The sequence below is a fragment of the Engystomops pustulosus genome, chromosome 7, assembly GCF_040894005.1.
Source record: "Engystomops pustulosus chromosome 7, aEngPut4.maternal, whole genome shotgun sequence".
In the NCBI taxonomy this organism is placed as follows: Eukaryota; Metazoa; Chordata; class Amphibia; order Anura; family Leptodactylidae; genus Engystomops; species Engystomops pustulosus.
The window spans coordinates 29,057,353-29,082,159 of NC_092417.1; the positions used below are offsets into that span (position 1 = coordinate 29,057,353).

The following is a 24,807-nucleotide window of genomic DNA, read 5'->3' on the forward strand; positions in this document are numbered from 1 at the left end:
CATGACCTGCTATTCAGAAGGGTAACAACTCCTACTAATATCAGTTCTTAGGAATCCAAACTTTCGCCATGGGCCACATCTCCTTGAAAGAGTCAATGTTGCATCAATCCTCTCGATCCGGCAGAGACATCCAGCTTATTTCACTACCGGGGGCACATTACTTGTTGATTATCCACATCAATATCCCTATCCAAGCAGGGATATGCACCTTATTGCACTACTACACCATCGAATTGGGTAACACATTAGAGGACCAATAAGATAATACATTGCTAGCAGGCCACAGAACAGTTTGGGAATACAGTATAGTCCATACCTCCTAACTTTTATAGCATAGAAAAAGGGACAATTTTTTTGCCTTAAGCCACACCTTTTTCTCTGCCTCACAATCCACCCACTGTACCCTCTTAGTGCCCTCTATCTTCCCCTGACATTATGTCCCCTTAGCTCTCTGACACATTTTAGCCACCCTGATATTGTTCCCCCAGCTCCCCCTCTTATTGTGCCCTCCAGCAACTTCCCCTCTTGTTGTACCCTGTCTTACTGTGCCACCCAGCAGCTCCCCCTTATATTGTGTCCCCCCAAGCAGCTTCTAATCTTATTGTACCCCCCAGCAGCTTTCCCTCTTACTTTACCCCATTTAACTGTGCCTACCAGCAGCTCCCCCTTATATTGTGCCCATCTCCTCCCAAGCAGCTCCCACTCTTATTTTGTCTCCACAGCAACATCCCCTCTGATTGTACTCTGTCTTACTTTGCCTACCAGCAGCTGCCCCTTATATTGTGTCCTCTCTTAAGCAGCTCCCACTGTTATTGTGCGCCCAGCAACATCCTCTCTTATTGTACCCCGTCTTACTGTGCCCCCCAGCAACATTCCCTCTCATTGTACCCCATCTAACTGTGCTACCAGCATCTGCCCCTTATATTGTATCCTCCCCCACGCAGCTCCCACTCTTATTGTGCCCCCCAGCAACATCCCCTCTGATTGTACCCCGCCTTACTGTACCTACCAGCAGCTGCCCCTTATATTGTGTACCCCCCCCTCCCAAGCAGCTCCCCATCTTATTTTTCTTCCCCCTTGTGGTGTCTTTGGACATAGTTGACCTCTCACCAGGCAGGACAGACAGAGCCCAAAAACCAGGACTATCCCAATGGATCAGAGACGGTCGGGAGTTATAAATACACTTATGCCATGTGGCCCCCCCCCCTGCCTTATACTATCAGACCTGGCATCCTACTGTGCTCCATGCTTACCACTTGGAAATCCAACTACAATCTCCTCATAAGTTCCAGTTATCATGTCTTACTTAGATACAATATTTATTAACCCCTCCCGCCCCTAAGCACCTGTTTTATAGCCCCATAAATAAAAGCCAGAGTACCCCTTTCGTACCAACAGAGGGCGCTCCTGCACTGATCTCTATGATCACTGCACTGATCTCTTTTAACAGCTATATCTTCCAGCTATTCAATGTTTAAGGTACTTAATTTGCACCCCTATAAACAGGGGAGGTCGGTATGTTCTTGGATACCTGTCATATCTACCTCTTGACTTACCGCTCTTCAGAAACGTATCCCTTTGAAAAGATCTCAAAATTTTCCGTCCCACCATACGTTATGCATCCTTGCATACCTCCTTGGAGAAGACCATCCACTAAAAGACCACTTTTAGAGGTGTTATCTAATAAAATGAATCCATACATAAAAGGGTTCGGCAAAAAATAGTTACTCCCTTGTTGCTCCTTACTGAGGCTTCCGGTCCTCACCGTTCTTCAGGTGTCTCCTGGGACGTTGGTCTTATCACAACCTTCTGAATCCGTAGCCTTACTACCAGTAAAATACAGTCTTATGTTGTTTGTGTTGACATCTCCTTTAAGAAGTGGGCGGCTATTTTTAGGAAACCCGTAATTGTAGCTCCACTTGTGCCACTTACGTGTTTAAGATACACACACAAGGGTTCTTGTTATGTCTCCCCACCTGTTCATGCCATCTGGAATGCCTGTGTCCTTGTAACACATTAATGGGATGACTGAACCGTGACTAGGACTCCACCTGGGAAGGGGAAAATGGACGGATTTAGAATATTGAGTGGATATTCTTCTCAGAATGTCAGTTCCCATGACAACTTATACGAATGATAACTTTAAAGAGGCGAATTGGGACACTAAACCGACCACAGGTCCTCATGGGTAAGTGTCTCTGACCGTGATGAGGCACATTGGACCTACCTATGGTGCCTCCTGCACCTGTGTAGTAATTCCATGGAGCTGGAGCCACACACTCCGGCTTTATTACAAAAGTGGGGACTAACACAAGCGCATGTGCAGTGAATCCGGGCTTCATTGTGTGACTGCGCAGGTGAGGGGAGCTCCGGACTGAGGTAAGTATGCAAGTCTTTTTTATTAAATGCACAAAGGGAAAATCTAAAGGGTAATTTGGGACACTAAACCCAAATCACCCTGACAGGTCCTCTTTAAAAGGACATTTACCACCAGGATGAAAGACAGTGGGGCACATTTACTTACCTGGTCCCTGCACGATCCCTGAGGTGCGCTGTCCACCGGAATGTACATCTGCCGCAATGAATGAAGATCGTGCGCCCGATTTCCTGCATGTGTCGCTTCCCCACTCCGCCGGAGTTTACCATCTTCCTCCCCGTGTATGTAAGTGCTTTGGTTGCGACCCAAATTGATTTGTTAAATCCGGCACGTTGTCTTAATCCGTCGGATTGTCCATCAGCCTGCCCGCCGATTTGTGTTGCGTGAAAGCCGGCGGGATTGCGACACAATCCAATCGCGTGCGTAGGAAAACCCGGTGGAAATGCAGCCGCGGGACCTTAGTAAATAAGCCCGAGTATGCAAATGAGCCTAAGGGGCTTCAGGTTCTATAGGTGTTAATGGGGCCTTAGGCTCATTTGCATACAAGTCTTCATCCTGGTGGTAGTTGCCCTTTAAAGAAAATATAGCATCAAAATCCATCATGATAAAGCAGGGACACTTACTCATAGATCCAGATACCGTGATTGTGGTCATCTTTTTTTTTTTTGTTATCCATGTCTATGTTCCTTCTAAAATCAACTTTTAAAATTATTCTAATGCCTGAAGGGCTCCACCGAGTGTTTCCTGAGCCCTTCAGTGCTGTAGCTTCACAGGCTGTAATAATAAGCAGAAAAGGTTTCCCCTCTCCCAGAGATCAGGGGGTTGGGTAAGACATGTTCTGCTCATGTGTATCTCCAGCAAGAAGGGACTCTGGTAACACCCCCCCAGCAATTCAGACTCATTAGCATAATTTTAAAAGTTGATTTTAGAAGCAAGAATGCCATTGATAACAAATATAAGATTGCCACAGTCACTGTGCCCGGATCTATGAGTAATGGCCCTGGTAGATTTTCATGAACCTATAGAATATGCAAATCAATTGATATTGAGGATCCTGAATTAAAGTATTTTTTAAAAATGTTTTTTATTGCAGAAAACCCCATAAGATGCAGCATTTAGGATACAAGTGAAGAACATGATATACTGTATATACCCCTGTAGAGGGCGTCCCTGGCCCCTGCGGAGACCATTCACTCACTTGCTGATTGCCTTACGTTCATTGCACGTGTGACATCTTCACCTGCAGACAGGAGGACAGGGGAGCAGAGGGCACACCAGGGACACCCTCCACAAGGATAAGGACAGTATATAATCTTCAGATTCTACAAAATTCCTTCCCTTCTGGGGTTTTCAGCCTTTAAGAAGGTTTCCCATTTATCAGTCCTAAGCACCTCAAAGCTTGGTCGTACATATTTATGTGTCTCCTCTATTACCCTTGTAGATAAATGGAGGCTTTTTTGACCTGTGAACACACTAATTCTTTAGCATTGCTTGGTCTGGTGGAAAATGTGATTCATCCTCCACATCCCGCTAGAAAAATGAGTGACCTCAGGGAAGGGTGAAGTATGCGCGCTCCCATCATCCATCATCAAACTCATTTGTTGGATACAGAAGTATATTTATAGGATTTCTCATGAAGAGAGAGGTCAGCGTCAGGCAGCTGATATAAAGGGGGAAAGTAATAAAACTATAGGATTAATCACTTTATGAACGTCCACTTTAAGCTTTTTCTTGATTTTACCAAGAGCCCTTACTTTTTTTTTTATTTTCCATCAATCTTATTTGTAGGACAATTTCTAGTGTTCATGCGAGTCTACCAGTGTTGGACCGACCCACAAAGGATCCTCTGGTGGGCCCAGGCTCCAACCCAATACTGGAACACGCAAATGCAGCAGAAGACAAAGTAATTTGGAAAATAGAAGGGTCTATTTCCAAGGAGGGGATAAAAATTGGACGTCTTAATTTTATCTGGTAGGCCAAAGGAACCCTAATTTGACACTGGCTTCTACTACCAACCAGAGCTCCTCTTGTTGAACCTTGACCTTTATTATCACAAAGTGAAGTATAATTATGGAGTAAATAGAGGTTTGAAATGTTTTGTAAATTAGACTTTTGGTGCACCTGGGGCATTGGCTTCACTCCCGATGCGCCTCTTTGGTGAGCCGCCATGGTCCCTGCTCAGCCCTGACCTCTGCTTCTTCCTAACTCTTGCTTCTACAGCCCTGACCCCTGCTTCTTCCTAACTCTTGCTTCTACAGCCCTGACCTCTGCTTCTTCCTAACTCTTGCTTCTACAGCCCTGACCTCTGCTTCTTCCTAACTCTTGCTTCTACAGCCCTGACCTCTGCTTCTTCCTAACTCTTGCTTCTACAGCCCTGACCCCTGCTTCTTTCTAACTCTTGCTTCTACAGCCCTGACCTCTGCTTCTTCCTAACTCTTGCTTCTTCAGCCCTGACCCCTGCTTCTTGCTAACTCTTGCTTCTACAGCCCTGACCTCTGCTTCTTCCTAACTCTTGCTTCTACAGCCCTGACCCCTGCTTCTTCCTAACTCTTGCTTCTACAGCTCTGACCCCTGCTTCTTCCTAACTCTCGCATCTACAGCCCTGACCATTGCTTCTTCCCAACTCTTTCTTCTTCAGCCCTGACCTCGCAATTCATCAGGCGCATGCACGGCTCAAGAAACTACGCTATACCTTTCCAGAAAGCCAGATCTCCTCTTCACAGCAGTAAGCAACTATTACGCATGTGCCAGCTTTTCTGATGCACAGTTTTAGTTATTCTGGGTCATAGTTATTTGCTGCCAGATAACAGAGCCCGGCTAACTGTGCATGTACACGCTAGTCAGCAAGACAATAATTACCCAATTGCAACCTACAGTAGGGCTGAAGGAGGGAGGGTTATACTATGAAAAACTCCAAAGCCCATTACACACATTATACATTTCTTAAAGGGGTCGCCCAAGATCAATTCAGTTTTCATTATTCGTCTCAGTTGGTGCAAAAAATCCCAAAAGAGCTAAAATTTACCTCTGGTCTATTGACAACACCTAGGTCTGTTTTAGGGTGTAACCGGTGGTGAACCTAAACTCTCTGCTACATGAGGCGACCTATAGAGTATCGCCCCTTTCCCCTATCCAGTAGTTATATATGTTATTCTTCAATACCTGAGCTTCAGGTTGGTAGATATACTGTATATATACCATGATACGCCTGACATATGATTTATGATACTTGGCACACGGTATAGATCATATACGTCATGTCCCAGCATCTGGAGAGAGCCTCCGCACTTCTGATAAACTCATCACAGCATAGTTATCTAGTAAAAGCTTTCCTCCCGGACCCGAGGACAGGACATGCCGTTCTCTTCTATACAGTAAATGTGAGACATACAGCGAATGCTTTGCACATCGTCTTGAGTGGAAACTTCCAATGACGCCCCCCCCTTATACTTTGGGTCTGTACGATCATGAAGATTACACACTTAGCATATATACTTGAGTTTAAGCCGAGTTTTTCATCACAAAAAATTGTGCTGAAGACCCAAACTCGGCTTATACTCAAGTGGAAAAAAAACTGAAGTCATTACTAAACTTTCAGACGGCCCCTGCAGATCCTGTTGTTACTTTTGCAAGCAGCATGTCCGTACACTCTGGCCATGCTCACTCTATGACTTCAGCCGCCTGTGACATCATAGTGTGTGCGTGGTCAGCGCAGGACCTGTCGCTGCCGGAAGTAAGTAATATTTTTTTATGTGCTGGGCATACTGGGGGCTGGCTTGCTGGCTATATATTGGCAGATGGCTGGCTATATACAGGAGCTGGTTATGTATGGGTCTGACTATATACTGGGGGCTGACTGGCTATATATTAGGGGTTGGCTATATACTGCTGGCTGGCTTTATACTGGGGCAGGGGCTAGCTATATACTGGGAGGCAGGGGGCTGGCTTGCTATATATTGGGGTGGGCTGACTGACTATTTACCTGGGGGCATGGGCTGCCTATACACTAGTGAGCAGGTGGTTGGCTATATACTTGGGGGCAGGTGGCTGGCTATCTATATACTGGGGGCATGTAGCTGGTTATCTATATACTGGAGGGCAGGAGGCTGGCTAGATATATACTGGGGGACAGGGGTTGGATAGCTATATACTGGGGGCACAGGGCTGGCTATCTATGTACTAAGGACAGGTGGCTGTCTAGCTATATACTAGGGCAGGTGGCTGGTTAGCTATATACTGGGGACAGGAGGATATGTAGCTTTCTACTTGGGGCAGGGGACTGGCTAGCTATTTACTAGGGGTAGGGGCTGGCTAGCTATATACTAGGAGGCATGGGCTGGCTGCCTATATACTCGGGGGATGCTGGCACCAATGCATTTCCCACCCTAGGCTTATATTCAAGTCAATGAGTTTTCCCAGTTTTTTGTGGTAAAATTAGGTGCCTCTTCTTATATTCGGGTCAGCTTATACTTGTGTATATACAGGACATATTTTTGCTGTGACCTTATAGTGTCATATTCTGACACCTGTAACTTTCTAAAAGTTTGGTGCACAGAGCTCTGTCAGGTTTAATTTTTTGCAGGACGAGCTCTAATTTTCGTTAATACCAATGTGAGTAATATACGACCTATATAATACGACCTATATAATAACCAGTGCATAGGTAATTACAGGCAGTCCCCGGATTACTTAAAGGGGTTGTCTGATTTTTATAAAAATTCTATACGTAGGCAGGGGGGTGGGGGCTGTTTAAAAAATTAAGTTCTCACCTCCTCCAGCCAGAAGTTACCATAGCTGAGGTACTGTGCCTCCGTTAATAAACAATGGCAACGCTCTGACCAATGGCGGTGCAGGACACCAGGAGCGCCGGAGGAGGTAAGTACTTCTTTATTTTTTTTTTTTACAGCTTCAGTCCACCTATAGAATTTATATGAAAATTGGACAATCAGTTTAGGTTTTATTTGTATGTAAGTCTAGTATATTGTGTAAGTGTAGATTGGGAGGTAGTAAAGATTACCCTCATAATTCCACATTAAGGCACTTTAGTTAAGATTCATAAACCAAACCCATAACATTATCCCCATGAAACGTATTAACTACACATAACTATAAGGAAGGGATGACACAAGACTTTCTATAGAAAAGGTCACAGTTATTGCTGGTCATCTTAACAACATCAAAAAATTAACCGCCGTCTGTTAGTTTCTTTGGAAAACCATAGCTGCCCGAAGCGGTTTGCTTGGCCGGACTCCCGAACCAGCACTTTGACCTCCGGCAAATCCAAATCAATTATCTTTTCTGCCAGCTGTGGGCAACTTTTGGGTTGTCTTGAAAAGAAGAATATATTCACACGGCCGTGTGCTGGTCCGGAACAGATCCCGGGCAAGCACAAGGCTATGGGATTAAGGGAGAGGAGTGAGTGCTCCTGAACCCTCCCCTCCCCATTGAATGATGAGCGGCTGCGGCCACCCTCCTTGGTCATGGTGTTCAATGCACTGCGACTGGGACCTCAATGAGGGCCGTGATCTAGGCGTAAATTGTGCGTCCTCATCACGGCCCCTATTAGAGTCATGTGAATGAGGCCTTATGTTGATAATTGCAGCCTGCGGCTAAAATTCAATAAATTACCATCATCCAGAGTGCTTGACCAGAGGTCACAGGGGGCCGAGAGGTCTGTATGTAACTAGGGGTCATCTGTAAGTCGGGGACTGCTTGTATTAGTATAGGAGCCTAAAAAACCCTAAATAAGGATTTTAAGGTATGCAAAGTTTTTTTAACCAGAAAGTTTCTGGGGTTTACTAGGAATCCTGGAAAACCCCACAGGGGCTCCCAGCTCCAGCTTTGCAGAAGCAGAAGTGAGGCCTATTAGAATATAAGATTGCTGGCTTGTATGGCAGTGTCGGGGAACTGAAGACTGCTCTAACCCTGGAACCGGGAGCCAGGATCAGGAGAGAACCTTCATTCTTAACCCCGCCAAGTGGGGTTTACAAAAAAATCCTGAAAAAACCCTTTAAAGGACACTAACAGGTGACAGAGCTCACCTGCAATACCCGAAATAGCCACTGGGCATGAATGGAGCTTATGTTGTCTGCACTAGTAGCCATTACATGCTGGATATAATATAATTGTCATTTTATATATTTATAAACCCAACATCTCTGAGGCTTTATACAATGGTTCAATCTACATACACGGTGTTAATTCTGGTGATATTATGTATGACTTCCTCCATCAGGCTACAATGAGGATCACATTTCTACGAGTATAAACACAGACCGGGGCTATTGTTAGACAGGATTATGGTGTCACTCAAATTATGTCTGTGTTTCTAGAGGATTATAACTTCTCTGTCCGGGAATATGTCTGTAGGCAGGATTGTCGCTTAATCAAAATCTTTGTCTGGTTCCTGCATTGGTCTCCGATTTCACATTACTGTATGAGAATAGAAGAATGAAAGTCACCAAATTCTGTCTTATTTTACCAGAATTGGGATATTGAAGGGTATATATGTAAAGCTAAAGGGATCCCAGGGTAGAATCAAGAACTACAACTTCCAGGAGGTCTTGAAGGTCAGAGCTTGCTTCTCCGATCCTTCTCCGATACAGTTTTGTCTTGGAGACCCTTCCAGTAGCGCTATGCCTGGATCAGGCTGTAGACTGAAGGCCCTTTCAATTATTTAGTCTCAAAACAATGAGCATTGGTATATATTTTTAAGATGTTTAGATTTTTAAGAGTTTGTATGGCTGGTTAGTTTGTCCGTAATACTGGAGTCATATTCTTAGGGAATGGACATGTCTTCAAGAAGACATGATCCAAGCCCCAAAGAGAGAACCCCCCGTGTCATGACCCCATCCCCTGCTTGACCTTTGAGGCTAGACACAACACATGTCAGATGATGCTCCAGCTTGACCTCTGGTCCTACAATTGTTTATTCTGGACCATGCTGGATGCTCATGAGGGGCCTAAAATGGTCACGCCACTTTATACTCCAGTTGAGGTCTTCATCCATGACATCCCTTGTGTACGTGACCACTGCCTCAGATGAGATGATTTATGGGATCAGTGTCAGGATGACAGGAAGTGATAGAGTGATCCAAAGACTATACAGTCTCTTAGGTCATCTGTTGGCTGTAAATTCATGAAACACAGGAGGGATCTAGATTCTTTCCACTCTGTTCATTACCCAGAGCTACCTAAGACTAACAGCCCTCTCCCATTCCATGAAGGATCATCTTACGTGTCTATCAATAGGTGATTTGTAGTTTCAGAGCCAGTTCTCTTGACATGGGTCATGTCACGTTTCTCCAGCCAAATGTTAGTTTTTCAGACAGCTGACTTCCCCCTTAGTTCCATTATTCATAGCTAATGGTGTAAATGTGTTAAAGGGGCAGTAAAGCTCAAGTACAAACCCGGTGTTTGTAAAAAGAGACTCTAATACCATTCACACATATGGAATTCTGCCTGGAGGTGCAGAGAACGTTGCAGTAACCATAAGATTAAGTAGGAGTAGTCTTGTGTCTAGTATTTCTCTTATATGATGTTATCAGGGGCTCTAAGTTGGTTCTTTTAGGATCACTAATAGCACTGAGTAGAATGGAGGACACATGGTATTAGGATACAAGTGCTGGGGTATGCTGGGGGACTAGGTTTCCCTACCATAGATGACCAGCTAGAACTTCTTCATAGTGCATCTGGCCCTTCTTCGTAGACCCCCATAGAAATTTAATGTTCACACCCCTCAGATCTCTCATACCCCTGTAACTCCAGTCAGTTCCTCGACAGTTCTTTGGCTGACCAATGCCCAGGTGGAAATTGGGAACAAGTTGATCTTTTTTCAAGCTTCTTCAAGTGGATTCATCGATCTACTGACACATGTGCAGCCTTCTGATTGGGAGAACTAGGGAAGTGGACTATCTCTATTTAGAATGGTCCTTGCAATTTCATTAACTTTTGTTCAATGTGCACGGGAACCTTTAGACCCTTGGGCAACCAAATACAGGTTAGACATCTGTAGAGGAAGAAACCCCTTTGGCACCCAGTGGTCTAATCATGTAGGTCCAACATTCTTCTGTTGACCTTAAGGTAGATGTTTCACCAAGAAGTGGTCAGGCTCCATTGGATACTAACCCAAAACTCTCCTCAAATCATCATTTACACTTCTAACATAGTGCCCTTGCATCTCCATACAAAGACCAGCCACATGCTGTTGTGTTTGGGCCAATAAAGGAAACTTGCATGTAACTTTATGTTTCATAGTAGATACGATTAGAAAGAGATGCTGGTCCATCAAGTCCAACCTATAAGTCAGAGTATTGATCCAGAGAAAAAAAAATCCTACAGGAGTGATACCAATTGGCCCAAATTGAAGAAAAATTACTTCCTGACCCTAATATGGCAGCTAGAATAACTACCTGCACCAACATGAAGCATGTTCTTGGTCTTAACTCTTTTTATCAAGGAAGAAAGGATGAAATGGCTTAATCTTCACCATGAAAATATGTAGTAGGGCCTCCACCTTAAATACTATGCTTGTGTCATATCTGCACATTTTTTCTTGCAATTCTGAAAGTCTCGATTTTTAAGTAGAACCGTCCAGGCTTCTGGAAAATGGAGATGGATTAGCAGTGGTACCTCACTGCCAGGTCTGGTGTTCTCAGCCTTTACTGGAAGTCTCTATTCTTTAGTAGAACAGTCCTGGAACATTGAGAGGGATTAGCAGTGTTACCTTACTGTCGGGGGTCTGGTGTCTTCAGTTTTTACTGAAAGACTCTATTTTTTAAGTAGAACAGTCCAGGCTCCTGGAACATTGAGACGGATTAGCAGTGGTGCCTAATTGCTAGAGGCTGGTGTTCCCAGCCTTTACTGAATGTCTCTAATTTTTATGTAGAACAGTCCAGTCTCCTTGAACATTGGGATGGACTAGCAGTGGTACCTCACTGTTGGGGGTCTGGTGTCCTCAGCCTTTACTGAAAGTTTAAATTTTTAGTAGAACACCCCAGACTCCTGGAATATATGGATGAATTAGCTAAGGTCACTGTTGGGGGTCTGGTTTCTCAGCCTTTACTGAAAGTCTCTATGTTTTAGTAGAACAGTCCAGGCTCCTTGAACATTGGAATGGATTAGTAGTGGTACCTCCCTGTCGGGGGTCTGGTTTCTTCAGCCTTTCCTAAAAGTATCTATGTATTAGTAGAACAGTCCAGGCTCCTTAAACTTTGGGATGGACTAGCAGTGGTACCTCCCTGTTTGGGGTGTGTGTCCTCAGCCTCATATGAAAGTTTCTATTTTTTGTAGAACAGTCCAGGCTCCTGTAACATTAGCTAAGCTCACTGTCAGGGGTCTGGTGTCCTCTGGTTTTCCCGACGTGTTACCCGAATATTTCCGATTTGCGCCGATTTTCCCTGTATTGCCCCGGGATTTTGGCGCACGTGATCGGATTGTGACGGAAATCGGGGGCGTGGCTGAACGAAAACCTGACGGATTCGGAAAAACCGCCGCGTTAAAAAAAAAAAAAAAGTGTTGCGGGACTCACGCTTACCTTCACCAGGAATAGGCCGGTGAACTTCAGTGCATTCCGGCGGGCCTCGGCGGACTTCAGTGCAGCAGCGCCACCTGGTGGACGTCGGAGGAACTGCCTTAGTGAATCGCCGGAGGACCCGAATCCACCGCAGAGAACGCACCGCTGGATCACGAATGGACCGGGTAAGTAAATCTGCCCCTCTATGTTTTAGTAGAACAATCCAGGCTCCTTGAACAATGGAATGGATTAGTAGTGGTACATCACTGTCGGGGGCTTGTGTCCCGAGCCTTTACCCTATACTAAATATAAAGTCTAAGTCATAAACGTACAAACAGGCTACTAATGAAAATTGTACAAATTCCAAAACCATCTATTAAGAATACCGAGCGTTGTTGTTTGGTGCAGACTTTTGTAAGAATGTCAATTTGGAAGCCCTTTAGTAAAGTGATGCTACAAGGGCACCAGCTAATTGGATATTGTGCAGTAATGTATGGAAATCTATACTATTAACTTTATGGCATCACTTGCAGAGATCAATTAATCACAGTTCATGGCTAACAGGGGTCAACAGCTGCATGCCTTCTGGTATTTTCCCTCCCAAAAGTAATAGCAATAAACAGAGACAAAGGCGACTATTGTCCCAAATTACTGTGATCCCATAAAAAAGTTGTGTATACCTCATAAAGTTTTGTGCAGAGCACTTCTATACAATGAGGAGGCTGAAAAACGAGCGGCTTTACAAGGCAGAAAGAATGTACCACGTACCCCCAGCGCTGACATGGTTGCAAGCGCATGACCTATAACGTGAGAGACCCTTACTATGGCGTGAATAGGCAAAGAGTTTAGTATTTGGGGTTCCCCTCCACCCTCATTCACACATGATGGGATAAGTAAATATTTAGCTACGGCTACTGTATATGTGATTGTTACCACCTGTGGGGTAAGCAACACAATCCCTACTTTCAAGAGTTTTTGCCGTGGTACATAATATACGGTACAATGAGAAGATCTATAACAGGCAATGATTGGTACCAGGAGAAAACCCTATGACTAGTATTAGATGGTGATATTGGTCTTACAACAGCCAATCACAGGCAAGTTACATGAACAAAAAGAATTGTTCACCTAGCCAAAAATTTATCTCATTGCATGGAAGCTTAATAAAATTTTTTAGTTGTGATGTCGCAAGAGGTTGCACGTCTCAGTGTGATCACAATGATAATTATTAGGTTTACAAGGTGACATTAAAGGGAAACTGTCAGCAATTTTAGGGCGGCACGGTGGCTGAGTGAGTAGCACTTCTGCCTTGCAGCGCTGGGGTCCTGGGTTCAAATCCCACCCAGGTCAACATCTGCAAAGAGTTTGTATGCTCTCTCCGTGTTTGCGTGGGTTTCCTCCGGGTACTCCGGTTTCCTCCCGCACTCAAAAACATCCTGGGGCAGATTACTTACCCGGTCCATTCGCGATCCAGCGGCGCGTTCTCTGCAGTGGATTTGGGTCTTTTGGCGATTCACTAAGGCAGTTCTATCGATGTCCACCAGGTGTCGCTGCTGCGCTGAAGTCCGCCGAGGTCCGCCAGAGTTCACGATCCATTGCTGGGTGAAGGTAAGCGCGTGTCCAGCAACACTTTTTTAAAAAATGCTGCGTTTTTTCCGAATCCGTCGGTTTTTGTTCAGCCACGCTGTTGCGTGCATGCCGGCGCTGATGCGCCACAATCCGATCGCTTGCGCCAAAAACCCGGGGCAATTCAGGGAAAATCGGCGCAAAACGGAAAAATTTGGGTAACCCGCCATAAAAACGTGATTCGGGCCCTTAGTAAATGACCCCCACGGTTAGGTTGATTAGATTGTGAGCCCCATGGAAACAGGGACCAATTTGTCATGCTGCGCTGCGTAATCTGTGTGCACTATATAAATAAGAATTATTATTATTATTAATTTTACCCATACAAAGCTGCATAGAGTGTTAAAGGAAATCTACCATCAAAATCAAGCATGATAAACTAAATCCAAGCACCATAACTGTGATTTCTTTGTATATATGTTATCCATGACCTTCTTCCTTTTAAAATCAATTTTTAAAATGATTCTAAGGAGCCTGAAGGCCTATGGGGGCTTTACTAGAGCCCCTTTATACTGAAGCTTCAAAGACTGTTACCCTGTGCAGGAGCAAGTGTCCCCCTTTGACTATGTGAGATTACAGAATGCAGTTGGAGGGGGGAAGTGCCCGTGAACAACATAACAGCCTCTGAATTTTCATAAAGGAGGGTCTCGGTATATTGAACAAAAATGTATTAAACCGTGTATGATAATATAAAATCAAGAAGTTTAGAAGCAGGTTCTTGTTGATAATCAAATGTCCTTGATTAATTGATCATCAGCAAGTGGGACCTACTCTGTGAAAGCAGAGTCCTGGAAGTTTTCTGCTCTGGAGAATTCAGGAATGTGTTAAAACAATGCAGAGAAAGGCAAATATCAGCAATGATCTAAGAAAATTTGGAAAAGTTTCCCTTTATTCTGGGAATGGTAATGAGACCATATGCCAAAGAATAGGAAGTCCACATTCTACAGTGAGAAGAATTATTCACAAATGGAAAACAAGACAGTTTATAATTTTCCCATGAGTAGATGTCTCAAAAAATTTGCCCCAAAGTCAGAGTAAGCGGTGCTCAAAGTAATAGCTAAACACCAAAGAACTACATCTCAGACTCTAAAGAACTACAATTAACGTTATAAATATTCAAGTTCAAGAAAGTTCAAGTTCAATAAAAAATCACCAATGTGTATTTAGTAAAGGGTTAATACCATCTGGACATTCACGTTTAATTTAATTCACCTGCCTTATACATACATTTATTCATTTGAATCTTATGAAACAAAATGCTCCTGTGTGAAGATTATTTCCCATGAATGAAGTCATATGGTCCCATAGAAATTAGATTGTTGTCCTTGGATACGACCACCGCTGCTGGAGTGATGCACAAGGAAACAGATAGTTTATACATCATCATCCACAACTATACTGTGGTGATGAATGCCGAATACAGGTGGTTGGCCACGCACCAATTCCGCATACTGCAATAGTGGGGGTTGGTTGTATCCAAGGACAGCTGTCTTGTTTCCTAAGGGAAAACATGGATACATTTATGCCCCGCCTGGTGTAGTACTGCACTTTAGTCCCCGTTCAGGTATGAACAATCTCAGGCTACAGCTAGAGCACATGGGACGGGCCAGGAACGTCCCATTCTGGTCTTCTCCGCAATTGGGTGCGTCCCCTTCACATCCCATTGGTAGATGGCGTAAAGAGGAATTGTAATTCATGGCGTTTTGCAAGTAGTTGTGATTATTTTAGGGCTTGTACGGCAGAAAAGACTTCAAGTTATTACTGAAAATGGAGTCCTACAAGCTCTTTGCTTTTCACACATGACTTTGTCATGAGAAAAAAAAATCCATCCTTAAATTAAATTCTTTGGTTTCATGACATAATAGAAAAACATCTAGTCAAGATTTTCTATTATGTCATGAAACCGATGGTTTTTTTTCATGACAGTACATTGTTAGCAGAGAATGGGTGGAGTGATTGTCCAAACAGTAACAGAATAGTTGGAAAAATTACCAAAAATGTATGCTGTGGATAGTAATGCTATGGGGCACATTAACGCACTTGTCCTGCGCAATCCCCGAAAGTGCATTGTCCGACCGGAATGCACATCTGCCACAATTCAAGAAGATTGGGGCAGATTTACTTACCCGGCCCATTCGCGATCCAGCGGCGCCTTCTTTGCGGTGGATTCGGGTTTTCCGGCGATTCACTAAGGCAGTTCCTCCGACGTCCACCAGGTGTCGCTGCTGCGCTGAAGTCTGCCGAGGTCCGCCGGAGTTCACGATCCATTGCTGGGTGAAGGTAAGTGCGTGTCCAGCGACACCTTTTTTAAAAAAAATGTGGCGTTTTTTTCCGAATCCGTCGGGTTTTCATTCGGCCACGCCCCCCAATTTCTGTTGCGTGCATGCCGGCTCCGATGCGCCACAATCCAATCGCGTGCGCCAAAAACCCGGGGCAATACAGGGAAACCGCGAATCGGGCTCTTAGTAAATGACCCCCATTGTCCGACTGGAATGCACATCTGCCGCGATTCAAGAAGATTGTGCGCCCAAATTCCCGCATGTATTGCTTCCCCGCTCAGGTCCGCCGGAGTTCACCTTCTTCCTGGTGCATGTAAGTGCTTGATCTTGCGACACAAATTGAAAGTTAAGTCCCGCGGTTTGTCCGGATCAGTTGGATTGTCCGGCAGCTCGCCCCCCGAATTCTGTCGCGTGAAAGCCGGCGCAGATGCACCAAAATCCGATTGCGTGCGCCAGAAACCCTTCTAAATGAGGGCCACATTGGAAATCGTTGGATATTCCGACAATAGAGCAGACCACGGACCCTTAGTAAATGAGCCCCTATGTGCTGCGCTGACACAGCCTGCTGAAAAGAAAGCAGGAAAAGGGGATCAGTCAAGCACAACTAATGGGGCGAGCAAAGCCAAATATGATAAAGGTGACTGGTTGTACCACCTCTACACGTGACCTCATTGTGGATCCAACATTTTATGGCCTCCATCCCAATGCTTCTTCCTGCTGAGCTCTGAGTAAACGAATACCTAAGACATTAAACGTATTTCTTTATAATAGTCATCGCTAATTTTCTTTTAAGATCTTATCAGAGCAGGAAAACAAAAATCACAGATAATATCGACTAATTTTTTTATCTTGAAAAATATGGCCGACATGAAGGATCTCTCAATCATTAACTGCATGTTGTTCCAGTGAAAAATAAGTCTTGGAGGAATTCTCACCCCGAGGCAACATCAGAAATAGTTTTGGCTGCAGGTGGGGGAATCTTCAAGGATAAACACAAAAGGTAGAATCTGATACTTGACCTGTGAGAGCCGAAACAGCAGGACTATTATTATAACCTCGGTGATTTTGCACGATCCAAGGGTGAACTCGCTAGAAGAATCTTGTCGTTGGCATCTGGCCACATTTTTTTTTTTTCACAAAGAAAACACATCGACCAATTGTTCGGAAAACATATTAAAATTTGCAAGGTTTTAAATGGGTTATGAGTAAAAGAAAAGTTTAGCTCCATCTATGATTTATTTCCTATCAACAGGTTATTGGGGTCTGAACGCTGGGACCCTAAGTGATCAGGAGAATGAAAGCTGCTTAGTGTGTGGGGGGCACATACTAGACCTAGACCACATTTATACATTTTTGAATAAAGAAGGGATTTTATCTTCATCCATAGGCTACACTCACATCTCAGTTTATCCATACATTGTAAGGCACAGATGTATCCATCACCGCTTGTCTCCTCCTTCTCCCTGAATTCACAGGGAGGAGTGAACATTGGCAGCAGTCAGTGATTGCCTGCTACAGATTATTAGGGTGTTTCCTTATAAGGACAGTGACGTCCTCAGCGTATGCTCAGCAGAGCCCAGGAGGAGATGCAGTACTGCTGCATCCGCCTCCATAGACTTCAAAGGCCTCCACTGAGTGTACAAGCCATTCAGCACGATGGAAAGACCGAGCTTGCTTCAATGTATACTGTGCAGACTGAGGCAAAAGTATGCCTCCGTCTGCTGGTATAAATCCATGTACAGCCGGTCCCCTACTTAAGAACACTCGACTTACATACGACCCCTAGTTACAAACGGACCTCTGGATATTGGTTCTTTACTGTACTTTAGTCCTAGGCTACAATGATCAGCTGTAACAGTTATCACAGGTGTCTGTAATGAAGCTTTAGTGTTAATATTGATTCTTATGACAACACAACATTTTTGGTGGCGCCACGACAAGTCCACCTGCTTTGCGGCAGGCTCTGGTGAAAACCGGGTGCCACTTAGAATCCAGTCCTAGGTGCTGGCTTACATCATCATCCGCTGTGGTCCAGGGGGACTTTTGTTTCTCAGTTTGGGTGAGTGAATCCCAACACTTTTCCTGCTTTACTTGTTTCTCTGACACTTCTATTGGCATCATTTTTGGCGCAAAATAAGACCAACCAAAAGCAAGTCTACCAAGTTCTTTTACAACTTTATGAATTTCAAGTCATTTCAGATGCTTTCCAGTGTGCGCCAATTTATAAAGCTCTCGCGAGACACTAAAAAAACACAGTTTAAAACCAATAAAACCATTAACACATAAAATATGCTATAAAAACAGACCATGCATGGGGTTGTTCTGGACTCCGACCTCTCCTTTGCACCATTCAATCTGTTGCTCGCTCTTGCCGCATGCATCTCAGGAACATTACCAGAATCTGCCCTTTTCTTACAATTGATACCTCTAAAATGCTCATTGTTTCTCTGATTCACTCTCTCCTAGACTACTGTATCTCCACTATTCGGTCTTCCACTCACTAAACTCTCTCCTCTACAATCTATTCTATCTATTCAGACCAAACGCTACACAGATGCCTCCAGTTTGTGCCAATCACTGCACTAGCTGCTAGTCTAATTCCGAATTCAGTTTAAATTTATAGCCCTCATCCACAAAGTCTTGTACCTCTCCTCGCTTTTATTAGTTTATTGCCCAACCCGTGCTCTTCGATCTGCCAGTGATGTTAGATTAATCACTACCTTAAATTGAACCTCTCATGCATGTCTCCAGGACTTCTCCTGAGCTGCACCAATTCTCTGGAATGCCCTTCCCCGGACTATCAGACTAATTCCCACCCTCCAAAGTTACAAACATGCTCTTAAAACCCATCTCTTTAGGCAGCGTATCACACTCACTGTCCTAATCTTGACTGTCCTAGATATATTCCAATCTCCAGGCTTCTCTGCAGTCACTTTCACCTTGGACTTTGTATATAAGATGGCGGGTGATGGCTGGTTCAAGCATTCAAGCAGTTGAATTAATTTTCAATAAATTATTTTATTCAGTTTTACAAGCTCTTATGCCCCCTTAATCCTCATAGACTGTAAACTCTTGTGTCTCCCTCATCCTCATAGACTGTAAGCTCTTGTGTCACCCCCTCATCCTCATAGACTGTAAGCTCTTGTGTCACCCCCTCATCCTCATAGACTGTAAACTCTTGTGTCTCCCTCATCCTCATAGACTGTAAGCTCTTGTGTCACCCCCTCATCCTCATAGACTGTAAGCTCTTGTGTCACCCCCTCATCCTCATAGACTGTAAGCTCTTGTGTCACCCCCTCATCCTCATAGACTGTAAGCTCTTGTGTCACCTCCTCATCCTCATAGACTGTAAGCTCTTGTGTCACTCCTCATAGACTGTAAGCTTTTGTGTCACCCCCTCATCCTCATAGACTGTAAGCTCTTGTGTGTCACCCCCTCATCCTCATAGACTGTAAGCTCTTGTGTCACCCCCTCATCCTCATAGACTGTAAGCTCTTGTGTCACCCCCTCATCCTCATAGACTGTAAGCTCTTGTGTCATCCCCTCATCCTCATAGACTGTAAGCTCTTGTGTCACCCCCTCATCCTCATAGACTGTAAGCTCTTGTGATGGCCCTCACTCCTATTGTTCCATATGACTGTTTGTACTCTGTAATGTAATATTATGTTTGTATACGTTCCCTATGATTTGTACAGCGCTACAGAATATGATGGCGCTATAGAAATAAAGTTTATCATTATGATATATAAAGTGACTCACCACCACTTGTAGAATTCTGAATGCAGCTTTGAAGTTCAGTACAGACTAAAGTTTAGTTCTTCAACAAAAAGTGTAATAGCAATACAACCAAAAGCTTCAAGTAATGGAAAGCAACATAAAATCAAATTGTGATAAAAATGTCGCCTACATCACATGATGAAGGCACCTGATGAAGGCCCCGTCCACAACCGAAACTATCCATCAACTCTATGACCGCAATCTGAAACTTTGTTGGACGCAGCGCCGAAACTTACAAGATACCTACACGTGTGTAAATACCTAGATCACATGGCAAGAACCCATGAGGCCCATGTACCGCATCCCTAACATCACTGCCCCCTGCAGAATGCATTCTAGGAAACAAGTTAACTATTAACATGCTGTTCCGATTAAATACTTGGCATGACGGCGGCGCTGCTCTGCAAACCCAAGGAGGTCGATGCACATGAGTCCCCCCCCCCCCACTACTAAATTTTTTTTTAGAAGTTTTCCAAATCAGGCTCCTGAAAACAAGTTTCAACTTTATCTTAGAAGCTTTCGGAACAGCAGTGCAACAGGGGTCACACAGAGTCACCAGACCATGAAATCCAGCCAGCATCAAGCTGGATGGGGGGGGAGGCGAATGATTTATTTGCGATGTGAGACTATTGTTTTGTGTGTATGCAACATAATTGCCGTCCGTGCAAGGCTGTTAAAATTCCCGGCTAATAATAACAGGAATGCTATATTGTAGCATCAAGACAGCAGAAAGGAAATGTCATAGTCAGCACCTCCGCCATCACACAACGCATGGCATCTTTTTTTTAATTTTTTGTCTCCTGTCTTTGCATGGGATGCTAAATCTGACCATGGATTGGCAATTACCATGTAAATTAGCTCCGAACTTGTATATCCTATTGCAATCAATTCCCTTCCCCCCTCCCCCTGGCTTCTGCGCAGGATCTCCCCCCTCTCTCTCAGGTTATTCTGTCGCTGGGCGTCCAGGCGTGTAAAATGCACTTTAAGTTTAGAAGGTCATATGAGCCTTTCTTATTTATTCAAATTTACCAGGGGCCTTGTATACGGGAAGAATGGGACTTTGGAAGAGCCCCCCCTTTTTTTTTGTCTATAAGGAGTGCTCGAAATTCCCAGAAATTAGCCCGTTCGGAACAATATTAATTCATTTGCTAATTATATTTGCCCAGCTATTGTGTGCTGCTTGCGCTCAGGTTTGCTTTCTCAGGCAGCAGATTTTTATGGTTGTTTGTGCTGACGCTCAGCTGCCCAGTGTTACTTTTTGGCTTTCCGGAAATTCTTTCAGTGTGAATATTCCTCGAACTTCATTAGGGACTGAATTGCCTTGGAAATGAGCATAAGCTTGAGACGCGGACATATACAGCATATGGGGGTGTGCGCTCATTTATGCAACGAGCGGACTGTTTGACCGTGGTGTTTGTGTAGTCGATAACAAAAGCAACTTAGTTTGTCTTAGAGAGTTTCAAGAGGTTGGTGACCTCATGGGAAAAAAAAAATCTTGCTGTTTTAAACTAAGGGCTACATGGCACACTCATGCCGTTGTTTGATAGTGTAGCCTAAGGCTAGGCTACAGATTAACAGCCTGGACACAACAATGCTAGAGGTCCCGAACCATTGAACTGTGCTGGGAATGCCTAAAAATAACTATGGCTACAGTAAAACCTTCTTTCCATAATTTGTATGTGCATCTTTAATAGTTCTGGGCCAAAAGCTGTTCTACCAATCCCCCATACACATGTATGCATGGTATGGCCAAGGGTTCTACATTGTAGCCTAGGGCTAGACTATAGCTTAAAAGCCTGGATGGTGGATGGTGGTCCATACTAAACCCATTGGACTATGGTAGTAAAGCCTAAACATAACTAGCGCTGTAGTAAAACTTGTTCCCATGCATACTCAGCAGTTTTTGGCTATACATGTATGCTTGGTATGGCCCAAATTTATGTCATTTTACATTGTAGTCTAGAGGTAGTCCACAGCTGAACAGCCTTGACCCAACATAGGTAGGTGTGGCATTCTGGATCGGGGATCGCGGCTCGGACGGGTAAGTCAATGTGCCCCATTATTTAATGATGAGGTACCATGCCACATTGTAATGAGGGGACGCTGGCGATGCTTACCAATTAATGAGAGAGTGCTGATGCTGTCCTTTAATAAATCAAGGGCACTATACTGTAAATGACTGTGGTATATTTTGCTGCGCAGTGTGGAGATGTGCTGCATGGACAGTCCACATCTTCATCATGGTAGACCTCTCACAGGTGACAACTCTTCTCCATCAGGTCCAGAACAACAACTTCCCCTGGCAATGATCCATTGGTGATCTTCAGCTCCATGCAGCACATCTCCACACTGCGCAGCAAAATATACCACAGTCATTTACAGTATAGTGCCCTTCATTTAAGTACAGCATAAGCACTCTCTGATTAATTGGTAAGCATCTCCAGTGTCCCCTCATTACAATGTGGCACAGAACCTCATCATTAAATAATATTTAGCACAACACCCCTTCCATAATTAATATGGACTTATTAATATAGTGATCATAAGCCCCTCTTTCCCCCATTAATTAATAAAGAGTTCAGTCCCCCGGGTGGGAAAGATGGCAAAACTCTGGTATAATATACTCATGATGGGTGGAACAGCCAAAGATGTCCAGCAATGGTAATCCAGTTTATTCAAGAAACCATGAATAATAAATGGCAAGTAGAGCATCCCATGATTAGGAGCCAACCAGTCGAATGATCTCCGGCCAACCTGTTATCTACGTCCTTTAAATGCCAGAAACATCATGTAGATTGTAGTCGTGCTTTATGGCATGTCTTACCACTGCCCGACATCTGTTGGCTGTTACTCACTGCAAGGAAATTCATTCTTACAGCCAGAAACCACTAATAGATTCCTCACTATGTTGTTAGAACACACATTGCTAATATGGGACAGATGGGTTATGGTTAGGGGCTCACCAGAGGATCCTTTTGTAGGCCTTGTAGCAAGAGCTCTCAGAGCCTATTAGCTTCTGTCATAGAAAGTCTGGACATGGCTCGTAAATGTAATGCTTCTATGTCTCTTGTCATAGATTTCTGCAGATAAAACTGTTGAAAAGTATAAACTATTCACATTAGGATGTCTGACAGATATAATCCCCCAATTTATTGATGACATTCATGGTCAAATGTGATCTTAGAGACTAATAAAATAATTAATATTCTAGAAAAAGAATGGGTTCAATCTCATCAAATTTCTATATGAAAAATAGTCAATAAAAAGAGCTACCGTATTTCGAATACAGATGCTCCACCCCTGCCTCCTTTGGCTCCTTCACATTTCTAAGTTGATTCACCCGATGGTCCCGACTCAAAGAGAAAAATAGAGCAAATCAATAGTGCAGATCACTGGAGTAGGCAAGTATTTTAAGATATATTTATTATATTTACAATTTCCCATTAAAAAAATACTGAATCTTGTAAAATGCCAGAGAGGACATCACCCGACCCTTTCAGACCCTTTCGGACCCATTCTTCCATTCCTGGGATCGTCTAGTCTTGTCTGACTGCTTTGACTACCATCAATCCTGTAGATAGAATACAACAATCGAACTAAGTACAACCCCTTCGAAATTAGTCAGAGTTAAGTTGATTTGGCCCACAATAAACTTACTATTTGTACTCAAAGCTACAATTTAATCTAAAAAAGTCATAGTGAGTAAGGGTATTGGTAAGACTATGATTGTACCTCCTCTGGGGCAACACAAGCTTTCTTACACCAAATCTAGGGTTTTCAGAATAACCCTATAGCAGTGATGGCAAACCTTTTAGACACAGAGTGCCCAAACTACAACCAAAACCCATGTATTTTTCACAAAGTGCCAATGCGACAATTTAATCAGTAACTTCTGACTCCCTGCTCTTTCACAGGTATAAATTGTATAGGCACCTGAGGACACCAATACAGTAGAAAGAAGGAGAAGAAGTTTGGATTATCATTGTAGCTTCCTTCTGGTGTCCTGGGCTGCCTGGGACTGCAAGATGACTTGAGTCCTGTCTGGCAAACTCTACCCTGGGGTGATGGCAAGGGTGCCCATATAGAGGGCTCTGAGTGCCACCTCTGGCACCTGTGCCATAGGTTCGCCATCACTGCCCTATAGCATCAAGCTACTGTCTCTTCCATTAATCATATCTACTACTTATTTCTTCCACAAATGTGTAGTGCCTATATACGAGAAACAGAGAAAAATACCAACAGCTCACCGTGTCATGAATGTCCCAACTCAAAATTAAATCCTCAATGGTGTGAACGGCCCCCGGAATTTTGTATACAACTGTATACTATAAGCATAGTAATGTAAGTCGATGATCCAGCGCTCATAAGGTAAAAAAAAGTAGTCCCGTATTTCATATAATTTCAATGAGAAACAAAGAATGCAAAAAATATAAGCTTCTATCCATTAAAAAGCTAAGTGAACCTACACGTTTCTGAAATTTGACATTTCTTTACTTACCATGTCCTTACTAAAGACAGAAAGGTCAATTATCCAAAACGTGTGGGTTACTTTAGCTCTTAATGAATTATTTGCATTTGTTTCTCGCTTAAATGATATAAAATAAAGGACTACTTTTTTACTCTACGAGTGCTGGATCGTAGACGTGAGGGAGTCTACACTGAAAAAACTCACTTTGTGGGGGGGATTTATCAAAACTTGTATGCCAGTTTTCTATTATCCCCAAGCAGAGTGGGCCAGTGTAGGGCATTACTGCCCCATGCCTGTTCACTAACTATAGCCTGTGCCAGAAATAGTTATATTCTACACCAGGCAGGACCTGGTGTTCAACTGCCCACCGGCATGGGCGTAACTATAGGGGGTGCAGAGGTTGCAATCGCACCCAACATTATATTCGGGGCCTGGCATAAGTTGTCACTTTCCCATATGAGAAGACTATTACTATAAACCATACATTGTAGTCGGGGGCCTGGCGCAGACTTTGCACTGGGGCCCATCAGCTTCTAGCTATGCCATTGCCCACCGGATATATATCAGGAGACTGGAGCCAACTATTGTAACTATTTTCCCCTCTAAACAATCTCCACACCAAGTGGGCGTAGAGGGGCTTGAAGGAGGCAGTTCCCAGTGGCAAGTTGGGCTGATGCTGGGTCAGTAAGAAGCTTCAGTGGGCCCCAGACACAGTGGGCCCAAGGATCCCCAGCAATTCACTTTCATCCAAAAATGAAATTGGGAT

At 43.9% G+C, this 24,807-nt stretch overlaps 1 long non-coding RNA gene across 1 annotated transcript in view; it reads left to right on the forward strand.

The window, feature by feature from the left end:
• The window catches only part of LOC140068730 (uncharacterized), a 61,019-nt gene that overhangs the window by 2,256 nt on the left and 33,956 nt on the right, over window positions 1-24,807 (forward strand). The window lies entirely within an intron of this gene.